General features: G+C 40.4%; 1 long non-coding RNA gene across 1 annotated transcript; it reads right to left on the bottom strand.

The window, feature by feature from the left end:
- Window positions 1–905: 905 nt before the first annotated feature.
- On the bottom strand, window positions 906–1,596 carry LOC122461537. The gene is made up of 2 exons (XR_006283484.1): window positions 1,546–1,596; window positions 906–968 (listed from the first exon to the last, which is right to left on the bottom strand). It is a non-coding gene; the product is annotated as an uncharacterized LOC122461537 (long non-coding RNA).
- Window positions 1,597–12,340: the final 10,744 nt, after the last annotated feature.

Below are 12,340 nucleotides of genomic sequence, written 5' to 3'. Positions count from 1 at the left end.
TGCTGTGCACTCCACGATATCTGTGAGAGTAAGGGGGAGATGTTTATGGCGGGGTGGGAGGTTGAGGCAAATTGCCTGGCCGCTGGTTACATGCAGCCAGAAACCAGGGCGGTTAGAAAAGCACAGGAGGGCGCGGTGCACATCAGAGAAGCTTTGAAAACCAGTTTCATGACAGGCCAGGCTACAGTGTGAAAGTTCTGTTTGTTTCTCCTTGATGAAACCCCCCACTCCTTCGTTCACTCTACTTCTCTGTAAGCTAACCACCCTCTCCTCCTCCCTTCGATCACCACTTGCTGAGGCAATAAAGTTATTGTTGCTTCACATTCATGCATTCTTTATTAATTCATCACACAAATAGGGGGATAACTGCCAAGGTAGCCCAGGAGGGGTGGTGGAGGAGAGAAGCACTGGGAAGGGTGGTGGAGGAGGGAAGGACAAGGCCACACAGCACTTTAAAAGTTTAAAACTTTAAAACTTATTGAATGCCAGCCTTCTGTTGCTTGGGCAATCCTCTGGTGTGGAGTGGCTGGGTGGCCAGAGGCCCCCCCACCACGTTCTTGGGTGTCTGGGTGAGGAGGCTATGGAACTTGGGGAGGAGGGTGGTTGGTTACACAGGGGCTGTAGCAGCGGTCTGTGCTCCAGCTGCCTTTCCTGCAGCTCAACCATACACTGGAGTGTATTAGTTTGATCCTCCAGCAGCCTCAGCATTGAATCTTGCCTCCTCTCATCACACTGCCACCACCTTTCAGTTTCAGCCCTCTCTTCAGCCTGCCACTTCTCCTCCCGGTCATTTTGTGCTTTCCTGCACTCTGACATTGTCTGCCTCCACGCATTCGTCTGTGCTCTGTCAGTGTGGGAGGACAGCATAAGCTCAGAGAACATTTCATCGCAAGTGCATTTTTTTCGCCTTCTAATCTTCGCTAGCCTCTCGGAAGGAGAGGATCCTGTAATCCTTGAAACACATGGAGCTGGTGGAGAAAAAAAAAGGGACAGTGGTATTTAAAAAGACACTTTATAGAACAATGGGTACTCTCTTTCACGGTAAACCTTGCTGTTAACATTACATACATAGCACATGTGCTTTTGTTCCAAGGTCGCATTTTGCCTCCCCCCATCGCGTGGCTAGCCCCTTCCCCCTCCCCGTGGCTAACAGCGGGGAACATTTCTGTTCAGCCACAGGCAAATAGCCCAGCAGGAACGGGCACCTCTGAATGTCCCCTTAAGAAAAGCACCCTATTTCAACCAGGTGACCATGAATGATATCACTCTCCTGAGAATAACACAGAGAGATAAAGAACGGATGTTGTTTGAATGCCAGCAAACATACACTGCAATGCTTTGTTCTACAAAGATTCCCGAGTACGTGCTACTGGCCTGGTGTGGTAAAGTGTCCTACCATGGTGGACGGAATAAGGCTGCCCTCCCCAGAAACCTTTTGCAAAGGCTTTGGGAGTACATCCAGGAGAGCTGCAAATGCCAGGGCAAATTAATCATTAAACATGCTTGCTTTTAAACCATGTACACTGTTTTTAAAGGTACACTCACCAGAGGTCCCTTCTCCACCTGGTGGGTCCGGGAGGCAGCCTTGGGTGGGTTTGGGGGGTACTGGCTCCAGGTCCAGGGTGAGAAACACTTCCTGGCTGTCGGGAATACCGGTTTCTCCGCTTGCTTGCTGTGAGCTATATACAACTTCATCATCATCATCATCTTCCTCGTCCCCAAAACCTGATTCCGTGTTGCCTTCATCTCCATTGAAGGAGTGAAACAACATGGCTGGGGTAGTGGTGGCTGAACCCCCTAAAATGGCATGCAGCTCATCATAGAAGCGGCATGTTTGGGGCTCTGACCCGGAGCGGCCGTTTGCCTCTCTGGTTTTCTGGTAGGCTTGCCTCAGCTCCTTAAGTTTCACACGGCACTGCTTTGGGTCCCTGTTACGGCCTCTGTCCTTCATGCCCTGGGAGATTTTGACAAAGGTTTTGGCATTTCGAAAACTGGAACGGAGTTCGATAGCACGGATTCCTCTCCCCATACAGCGGTCAGATCCCGTACCTCCCGTTCTGTCCATGCTGGAGCTCTTTTGCGATTCTGAGACTCCATCATGGTCACCTCTGCTGATGAGTTCTGCACGGTCACCTCTGCTGATGAGCTCTGCATGGTCACCTGCAGCTTGCCACGCTGGCCAAACAGGAAACTGAAATTCAAAAGTTCACGGGCCTTTTCCTGTCTACCTGGCCAGTGCATCTGAGTTGAGAGTGCTGTCCAGAGCGGTCACAGTGGAGCACTCTGGGATAGCTCCCGGAGGCCAATACCATCTAATTGCGTCCACAGTACCCCAAATTCGACCCAGTAAGGCTGATTTCAGTGCTAATACCCTTGTCGGGGGTGGAGTAAGGAAATCGATTTTAAGAGCCCTTTAAGTTGAAAAAAAGGGCTTCGTGGTGTGGACAGGTGCAGGGTTAAATCGATTTAACGCCACTAAATTCGACCTCAACTCCTACTGTAGACCAGGGCTAAGTGAATTTAGTAGGTAGCACATGGCAGTGTTTTCCTGTTCATTAGGATGAACTGTCTTGCTTCAGTTGACTATCATGCCAATGTGAGAGCATAATACAGTATTATACAATATAACAAGTAACATAAAATTTAAAAGAGAGCATTAGTTTTTGTCATGTTTAATTCTTATTAACAAATGTGTGCATTGTCCAGTAAACATCCCCGGAAAGTTAACAGGGTGGGTGCTCAGAAATAAGGTGAAAAGACAACTTCTCATAAGCCAAGATACTTTTCTATCTATATCTTTTATCATTGTATAGACTAACAAATTTATCTGAGCATAAGCTTTTGTGAGCTACAGCTCCATAATGCATCCGATGAAGTGAGCTGTAGCTCACGAAAGCTTATGCTCAGATAAATTTGTTCATCTCTAAGGTGCCACAAGTACTCCTTTTCTTTTTGTGGATACAGACTAACATGGCTGCTACTCTGAAATCTTTTATCATTGTGTATCTGTTCTTGGATATCTCCATATAGATGGACTTTGTCAGGTGGTTTTGCCAAAACTAATGCTTATAGAATTTTTGTCATGCCTGTCTTTTTAAAATGAATGTCCCGAGTTTTTGGATCATTAAAATATTTCCTTCCAGAATTTGCAACCCAAACACTGCTATATTATGATAGTAGCAAAACTTGCTGTGGGCATATAGACAAAATGAAAGAAAATTAACAGAATTTAAGGTAGAGTGTAAAACAGATTTTTAGAACTATTTCAGATCCAATATTTGGAGGTGCTTATTTTTTTCCTATATATAAAATGCTGTCCTGTCCTATATATAGCTCTTGCAATGGGGCGACAAAGGGCTCAGAGGATAATTATGAAGGGTTTGTTAAGTGTGGGTGGAGGTTTTGCTCAGAGTGGAAATGAGGTTGCAGGCTCATCTGCTTAAGGAGCTGACAGACGGACTGCTTAGCTTAAAATCTCAGGAACAGATCCTGGCCCCTGGCTTCATCCCCGTTGATGCTCTGGTGGTGCAAAGGGACTGGACATATGCTGTTATAGGACAGAATAGGATTCCTCAGACATTGAAGGAAAAGCCCAAGGGGGAGCCATTCAGTGAGCTCTACACTATCTACTCCCCCTCATCCCCCCATTGCCAGTGTAAAGGGCTTTCCTAGGAGGGCTGTGTTGAGAGCCAGAGTGCAATAAGCCTCCCTGAACCCAGGTCTGTCCCAAGGGGGCAGCTCTAGCTGGTTTAAATAACAGAAGCCTTTAGGTTACCCCAAGGCTAGTTAGGGCAAGGATCGGGGCCCTTAAAACAAACTTTGCCTTGTACTTCTCCCATGTTTTCTGCTAAGCACAGCCCAGCCAGATATAGGGATCTGGACCCAGTTTCCCTTCCCAAGGAGTGAACAGTAAGTCAGGGTGTAGGTGTAGGTTCAACTAAATTAACTGCTAAAGCCACAAAACTTTTCCCTTTCCCAATATGAAAATCAAGGGCAAGAGAAACCTAGCTTCTGAGTTTAGCGAGGGGTGTGGTTATTTACAATTCAACACACTTTTAGATTGGTCCAGTGTAGACTGAAGTGTTGGTTCTTATAATTATTTCTGTTTTGGATTCTTTCAAGCCTGTTTCAGCTTTCCATTTCTATTTTGGATATTTGTATATAACCCAGTACCAGTGCTAGAAACCATTAATAAATTTATCTTGTTATGTTTTCCCCCATCCTTGTAGCAAATGTTTCCTATTAAATAATAAATACTGGCTCTTATATAGTGCTTTTTTTTTTTTTACCAGAAGCTCTCAACCGCTTTACAAAAGAGATCAGTATTATTATCCCCATTTTACAGATGGAGAAACAGAGGCAAAGTGACATGTCCGAGGTCAGCCAGCAGCAAGTGGTAGAGCAGGAACTAGAACACAGATCTTGTGAGTTCTAGTCCAGAACTCTGTCCACTAGAGTAGTAATATCCACAAGAACGCAAGGGCTGAGCCTAACATGATTTCTTTCATAGCATACTACTAAATATAATAAAAGTGTTGGTTCTTCTAGTAATTTCTGTTTCTGATGCTTTCAAGCCTTCTTCAGCTTTCCATTTCTATTTTGGATATTTGTATATAGCCCAACACCATTATTAGAGATAGTTAATAAAGTAGTTTTTTAATCTTTTTAATGCATAATTAGTTTTCCCCTTCTTTTTGGCCACTGGTTTATATTACACAAGAGTTGTTATACACAAAAGGCAAGGAAGGGTGGAACCTAACATGACTGTTTTCATAGTTTACTACTAAATATAATAACAAGCATCCAGGGAAAAGACCTTTAATCTGATATGGTTTAAACATTTAAAATAAGGGTTACTTGGTGCCATCTAAAACCTAATTTATTTTGGCCTCTATTGCAAAGATGCACCAAATTGCATTGTGTGGCTGGTTGATCAGGTTGGGATTACAGGTCATCATAGGCTCTATAAATCACTCTGTTCCTCGACAGGAAAGGAACAAACAAAAACAAAAATAATTGAACAATGATAGAACAACACAGAAAAATGGTGACCCTAAATCCTGCTCCTATTTAAGTCAGTGCAAAACTCCCACTGAAATCACTGTGAGCAGGATCAGCCCTTGGTTTATTATTATTGTATTTTTAATGTATATAGCTGTAGCATCTATAACCCCACTGTGCTAGGCACAGTACAAGCACAGACTATCCCTTTTTGAAAGGAGGTTTTTGCTTTCATAATAGTTGTGTTTAACTGGCTGTTGCAAAAGGTATGCTTTAATTTCTTATACGAAGAAAGACCTTAATGTTTGACCCAGTGCAAACACTCCGGCAGAGGTGACATTTGAGACAGATTTAGAAATACTGTGAATGCATGATAGAGTGTAATGAATGTCTCATATCCCCTTTAGTTGAAACATATATACTTCTTGTGAAATCCATAAATCACACCCACAGAAGAAAGAACATTGTATTATGAATTTGACACACTTCACAGTAAAATAAATACATCAACTATTAAAATAAATGTATACCTTACTGGGAAAATAGATCAAAATCTAATCTAATAGTTCACTTACCAAATCAGAAACACCCCCTACTGAATCATTACTTGTTGAACATTGAATAAGATGCATAATCTATCAAAACAGATACCTCCTGTAGTAAATCAAACTCACCATCTGATTCAAATATGTCTCCGGTAGAATCAAACATACAACTTTGATATATTGGATGTGATAAGATCCAATATGTTTCATTTAAAAGAATTACTATACAGGATATCACTAGATTTAACAAAAAAAAACATTCAAATTACAATTTATTGGTGTTTGCAGCCCAAGTGTCTCAAGGTTGATTCTCAGAATGGTTTGAAAATACTTGTAAGAGATTGCTATAGTACTAAGACAGGTACACACCATTTGAGAAGAACCTCAGTGCATCTTCAGAAAAGGGAGGTGTTTTCCCCATCTATTCTACTTCTCCATTCACTATATTTAATTTGTGGTATTCCAGCACCAAGCATCTCGTGATCTAAGTGCCAATATGCAGAAAAGTAGAACATTAAAAGGCAAAAAACCCACTCAGCATCCCCCAACCAACAGCAGAAAGATTTCAGGGGTGACTATGCACTACAGTAAATAGGCAAAGAGAACCTGCTTCTTCACCACCATCGCAGCTGCAAAACCATAACCAGCACAACTATTCCTAACTCAGGGTGCATAATTCAAAACAACACCACAGAACCTTCTAATACCATACTGCAGCATTATTTCAATATTAACACAAAAGATAGATTGCTATCTGCTGAATCACCAACACCACTTCTTGCATCAATCTAGGTGTTCTTCAAAGTCTCTTATCCAAGAACTGGACAATCCTGACACTGCTTATCTTGCAAGATATGCCAGGATCACAGCACAAGGTAGCATGGGTACAAACCACCAGTATCATAAAGATCTACTCTTTGATCTAACTATTTGATATACTCTTTTGTGGGAAACAAGATACCTACTTTGTTTGTTTTAGAATACTCCTGGCTGTCTAAAGTTGGGAAATAACTTTCAAATAGTTGATGAGATAGTCAATAGAACCAGCCCTTTTTTACTGCAAGCTGTTAAAAAGAGTGCCAAAACCTGTTTATTACTGCAGTTTCTCAATATTGTCTTGTTGCTGTCAATACAAGCATTGATTGTAATTGCAGTTTTGGCCAGTTCAGATTGATTAGAACATGAAGAAACAAAAATTGTACAATTATGTCTAAAAGAACGTACCGTTCAATAGCATGGATAGAGGGTGCGCTGATTCACACAACACAGAGGACACACTACTAGTAAATACTGTACCAATAGGCTGAAGAAATTACTGGTCCATTTGAATGCACTGGGAAATCCTACTGGGAGATGTCAGGATATCTACTTAGTGAAGAATATTTCTTTCCCATACTTTTGTTGTTGTTGAAAGATTCATTATTTATTTATTTATCGTTTAGAGCTTATGCTCTAATAAATTTGTTAGTCTCTAAGGTGCCACAAATACTCCTGTTCTTTTTGCGGATACAGACTAACACGGTTGCTACTCTGAAACCTATGGTTTATTAACAATTCTTATGCAGGCTTAATTAAAAAAAAGTACCATAAGGTTAGCAAGTTCAGGCTATATCTGATGAAGGAGAGAAGTGAATTCCAGATGCAAACACCACTTACTGAAAATGTCCTGTCTTCAGCCTCTCAGCTCTTTTTAACCTGAGGCTGTTACCCTGTGAATCTCACATGATCTCAGCTGATGGAGGTAATTAGACAAGGAGAAAAAGTCTTCTAAGGCCTTGATCTGAGTCCCACTGAAGTCAATGGGAATCTTTCCATTGAATTTGGTGAGTTTCAGATAAGGCCCTAAAATGGATAGGTCTGAAACAATTCAGACAATTCTCTACTGTGCTTGTACAGAGTTCAGGTATAATCGGGGGGAGGGCAGGAAGAGCTGTCAAGGAGTGGATCACAGCTCCCTGATTCTGCCCTATCTGGCACTGACAAGACAGAGCTAACTGGGGCCAGATTTAACTTAGCTTCCTTTCCCCACCAGAGACTCAAGCAGAGCAGAGAGATACTCAACCATGCCCACTACTGACCCCTCCCATCACTGCCCCCAGTGCTACTGCCTCCTGACATCACCCCAACTCACCTCTTACTTAGACCTGGCGGTGCTGCTCTGGCCGCGGTAGCAGAGCAGATGCTGTAGCCATCTTTACCTGCTTCATACCATCACTCCCTCTTCATGGGAGAAATTCTCCAGGGAATTTTTCTGGCCAGTTTAAATTCACCACAAAATAACTTAGCAGATGGGACAGTCCAAATCTTAGAGCTTTATAGGTTTAAAACACCATTCTGAAGTACACCCAGAAATGACCTGGGAGCCGGTGAGGGCTGCAGAGCAGTGGGTAGAACGCACATCCTGCGGAAAGCAGCACCACTAAATAAGCTCACCATTTTATTCATCATCAATTGAAGCTTCCAGGTGGTTTTTAGGTTATGCTCCAAAAAGAGCTCATTGCAAAAATCCAATCCAAATAAGTTTTGTTTTGTACTGATTTCATTTTTTAGGAAAGTGATGCATTTTGCTACCTTCTTTCTAGAGCTTTCTATTTAAAGGAAACTACAAGCTACTAAACATTGTTTAACCTAATGGCACTTGATATACATATTACAGTTCATATAAACTGAGTTGCATGGGAAATATTCAAAAAGTAACCATTGGTTTATTTGCTCGAATACCAATGTAGATATGACGTTGTAAAATCCTGCCTCTCGTATCTGGGTTTTATGTTTTCCTGGCTTTCAAAGTTACAAAGAAACCAGTCTTTTTTCTCCTTTTTTAAAATAGCACCTACATTAATTAAGACAGTGTAAACAATGTCTTAAATATTTCTAATTAAACATGTGTTCTTAAGTAAAGTCATTCTTATAAGAGATAAAAAAAATAATCCTTTAAAAAAACTGAAAGAAAACAATCTCACTTTGCAGTAAAACGCCCAGCACTTTATACAAAGCCTCTTGTTATTCTCTTCACTTCCAAAGCACATTCAGATTCTCCTTTTAAAGCCTATCCTTGGAACAAGTAAATCAGTTAAACTCAATCAAATCAACTGCAAATCCCTATAACATTACGATTAGTGAAACATTCTTAGTTGGCTTTTATGGGAATCAAGCAGCTAAATTCCCCACTCACCACTATTTGAAAAAAGAATCAATATTTTGAACATTTTGTAGGATCTTAGGAATTGCCACTCTATTGTTCCACCTAGTCAACGATTAAGCTTCTTATCATGTGTAGTGCTGTACACATAATGTATAGTTCTGTACACAAATGGCAAAGTATCCCTTCCTGATTCTTACAGGTAATCCTTTTCAGGCTGATGTATGAGCTTAGATAACTTATTTTTATTTTAATATGAATGGCTACAAATGTTGTTAAAGATGGCCATAAAATTCTTCAGCACTTTCTAAATATCAAACAACAGCTTTTGCAATGATGCCCTTCAAAATCTGGAATACTTCGTTCAAGTCCGTTCTGACCCTTCTTTGTCTCTTCAATTTCTCACTATACACATAGCTCATCATACATCTAAGAATCATCATCATCTTCCTTTTCAGAACACTGTTATTGTTTAACCTGCTTTACCCCCAAACTCTAGGCTAACTGAAGCCTGGTTATGTCCCTCAGATGTTAATTGTATGCTTCATTGTGGTGTAAGCCTCCTAAATCCAGAACATAGAAACTATGCTAGCTTTGGAGTTTGTGCTAGGTTTCCCAAACCTCAAGTGTGAAGAAAAACTGCCACCAGATATCATTCTGTGCAAACAGAATTTTTAATGGTGTCCACTGTGTACTGCCCAAAAGTTGCCTTAATTTACCAACTGAGACAATTCAATTCACAACCTTTTTGCAAATTATCTTCCTGCTCTGAGAAGGAATAATTTATTTAGATTGGGTGGAAGGGGAAGCTGTCTGTGGGGATCATTGCTTTGTTTGGACAGTCAATTACATGTGGATCATTTTTTAAGCAGATATTTAGCCACTGGGACTGTATTGTTACATAATAATAGACAAAATTGCTTTTCTTGATCTAAGTGAAGTAATATAAACAAACAAGTGTACCATGTCAATTAAATATGAATATTGAATACATTACCTTGTCCTCTTAATTGAAATCCAAGATGTATTTATTTATCATATTTTCAAAGATATTTTGTAGTGCTTGAAAATGAAAACCTTTAAATAACACTCAGTAAAAAAATAATCTTATTAATTATTCAATGGATGACTATGAATAACCAGTGGATTCAAAAAATAACTATTTTCTGAATTGTTATTCTTCTGATCATTTTATTAAATTGTTATATATCTTAACTTTTTTTCTGGTATTGAAAGTATTCATTAATTAAAGGTCATAAAAAGTTACTTTATACTGAGAAGCTAAAGAGAAGTTGTAACTCTTCATTATTATGATAATGAAACAAGTTACCTGGCTATTTTAACCCTTATCATATTTAGTGTAATGCACATCCAAGAATCGGGCATTTATATAGGTCTGTTACACCTATTTTATTGTATTTGTGCTTCAAACAGAATCTTGAATAAAAACAGAAACTTTCCAAGCAGCATTGCCCAACCGAGACTGAAACACCTTCCCTATCCAAGTTTAAAATTGGCTACATTTCTCTATAGTGGTATGAGTTTATGTCAAAACCTCCATGGTCTAAGTGGATATAGGATCCCCGCAACTCTCTTCTGATATGCTATGAAAATGTGATTCAAAACAAGTAATGGTGATCAGCCAAAGAGATCTTTGGAGTTTTTAAACACTCCAATGCAACACAATTGCATATAGAGCAGTGGTTCTCAAACTTTTTTTTTCATGGACCACTTGAAAATTGTTGAGGGTCTCGACGAACCACTTAATGGTCTTTCCAAATGTTGTTTGTACCATTAGCTAACTATTGTAAAGTGCTTTGGATAAAAGCGCTATATAAAAAAACCTTAAAAATAATTAACCTTTTTTTGTTCTACAAATAAAAGCACACAACCCATATTTTAATATCAGTAGTCTTACCTTTCTAATGCCATGGATGTGCCCTCTCTCCCCCGCTGTGGCAGCCCCCGAGCTGGGGCTGGAGAGGAGGGGGTTCTCCCCCCTGCCACAGCAGCAACAGAGCTGAGGCTGGGAAGGAGAGCCATCTCTTCCCGGCAGCTGCAGCCCTGGAGCTGGGGAAAGTCACCTCTTTCGCTGGCTGCCGCAGCCCTGCACATCCCAAATTCTCTCCACCCCCTCTTCTTACCCCTTCTGCCCCCTATTCCCCCCAAGGCCACCACCTCACCTTACATGTGCATCTTCTCCAGGGTTCAGGCACCTAATTAGTGAAGCCATGCCTGCACGGCTCCACTAATTAGGTGGGTAGCCCTTCATTCTCTCATGTGCGGCCACCCAGGCACCCACCTTGGAGGGAACTATTCACGGACCATCTGAATGGAGCTCACAGACCACAAATGGTCCACGGACAAGAGTTTGAGAACCACTGATATAGAATGTACCCTGTCTAATGTTCTGGAACTACCTGTTTTTAGGTTGCTATTTTTAAAACCAAACATTTTGGAAAGGAACCAGTCAAAATACTTACAACCTACACTAATGCAAAAAAAAAAAAAAAAAAAAAGCTTTCTTACTAACAGAAAAATGTCTAAGTTGTCCTTTACCTTCCCCATATGCACAGAAAAATCCCACCAATATCAGTTACATATACAATAGAAAGTGGAAAATAGGCTACTAAATTATCTCAGTCTAAAACATCTGAAAGTGCCCTTTGGTGAATACTGATAAATTTTGAAAAACAATGGACACTAATTCAGGGGAACAGGGATATTACAGAAAGTAATTATACTTATCACTTTGGCACTTTTCTAAGTAAGATCTTGTATGTTGATGACTGAAATTCAATGTCCTATTTAAAATAAATGCTGTGAATATCTTATCTCTTTGTAAAATACCTCTTGGAAATTTTGTTTTTTCCTAATGGACTAAGTATTTAAGGCAGGGGGATGGTGGAGAGAGTCTATTATTCATATCTCAGTTCTTAATCAAAGCCTCGAATTTCACCCAGAAGTGGAAAATTGACAACGGCGTCTGCAACCTAGCTCTGAACAATTATGACTTGATTTACAAGGAGCCACTTGGCTACATATTTAAATGCAGTCATCTGCAAGATTTGGGGAGTTTTCAGATAATCAAAATGCCATAGATTTAGCACTTTTAATTTTTGCTCCATCTCCTCTCCAGCTTGAACTCTGATTGTAATTACAGTATCATCTTCCCTTGAATGACATTGTTTTGTCAGAAGCAGCAACTGTATTGGAGACAGAGCTTGATGATTAGTAACGAATCCGCTTACAATGCAAAACAATAAGGGTACCCTGAAATGAGTCAGGATAGGATGTAACAAATGTGAATCTAGAGATAATCTCAAGCCCTTGAGACATAATGCACAGCCCCAAGAACTCCTACAATATATGTGAGAACACATTGAGGTGGTGGTTATGCCTGGATATAGATAACAGAATACACGATGCTGTGTAAAGGTGGTTGGGGTTGATTTTCAAAGGCACAAATGGGAGTTAAAAGCTCATGTCCCATTGACTCTTAGTGGGAACTGGACATCTCACTGCCTTTTGTGCCTCTGAAAATCTGCTTCCTTCATTGGGCTGATCATACTACTCGCAAGTAGCAAAGCTGTGAATAAGCTAGGCAGGTCAACCATGGATACTAACAGCATTTTATATTATAAGCCATGTA

This window comes from Chelonia mydas, chromosome 8 (genome assembly GCF_015237465.2).
Source record: "Chelonia mydas isolate rCheMyd1 chromosome 8, rCheMyd1.pri.v2, whole genome shotgun sequence".
Lineage (NCBI taxonomy): Eukaryota > Metazoa > Chordata > Testudines > Cheloniidae > Chelonia > Chelonia mydas.
The sequence above is the reverse complement of the archived record's forward strand: the minus strand, read 5'-3'. Positions and strand labels throughout refer to the sequence as shown.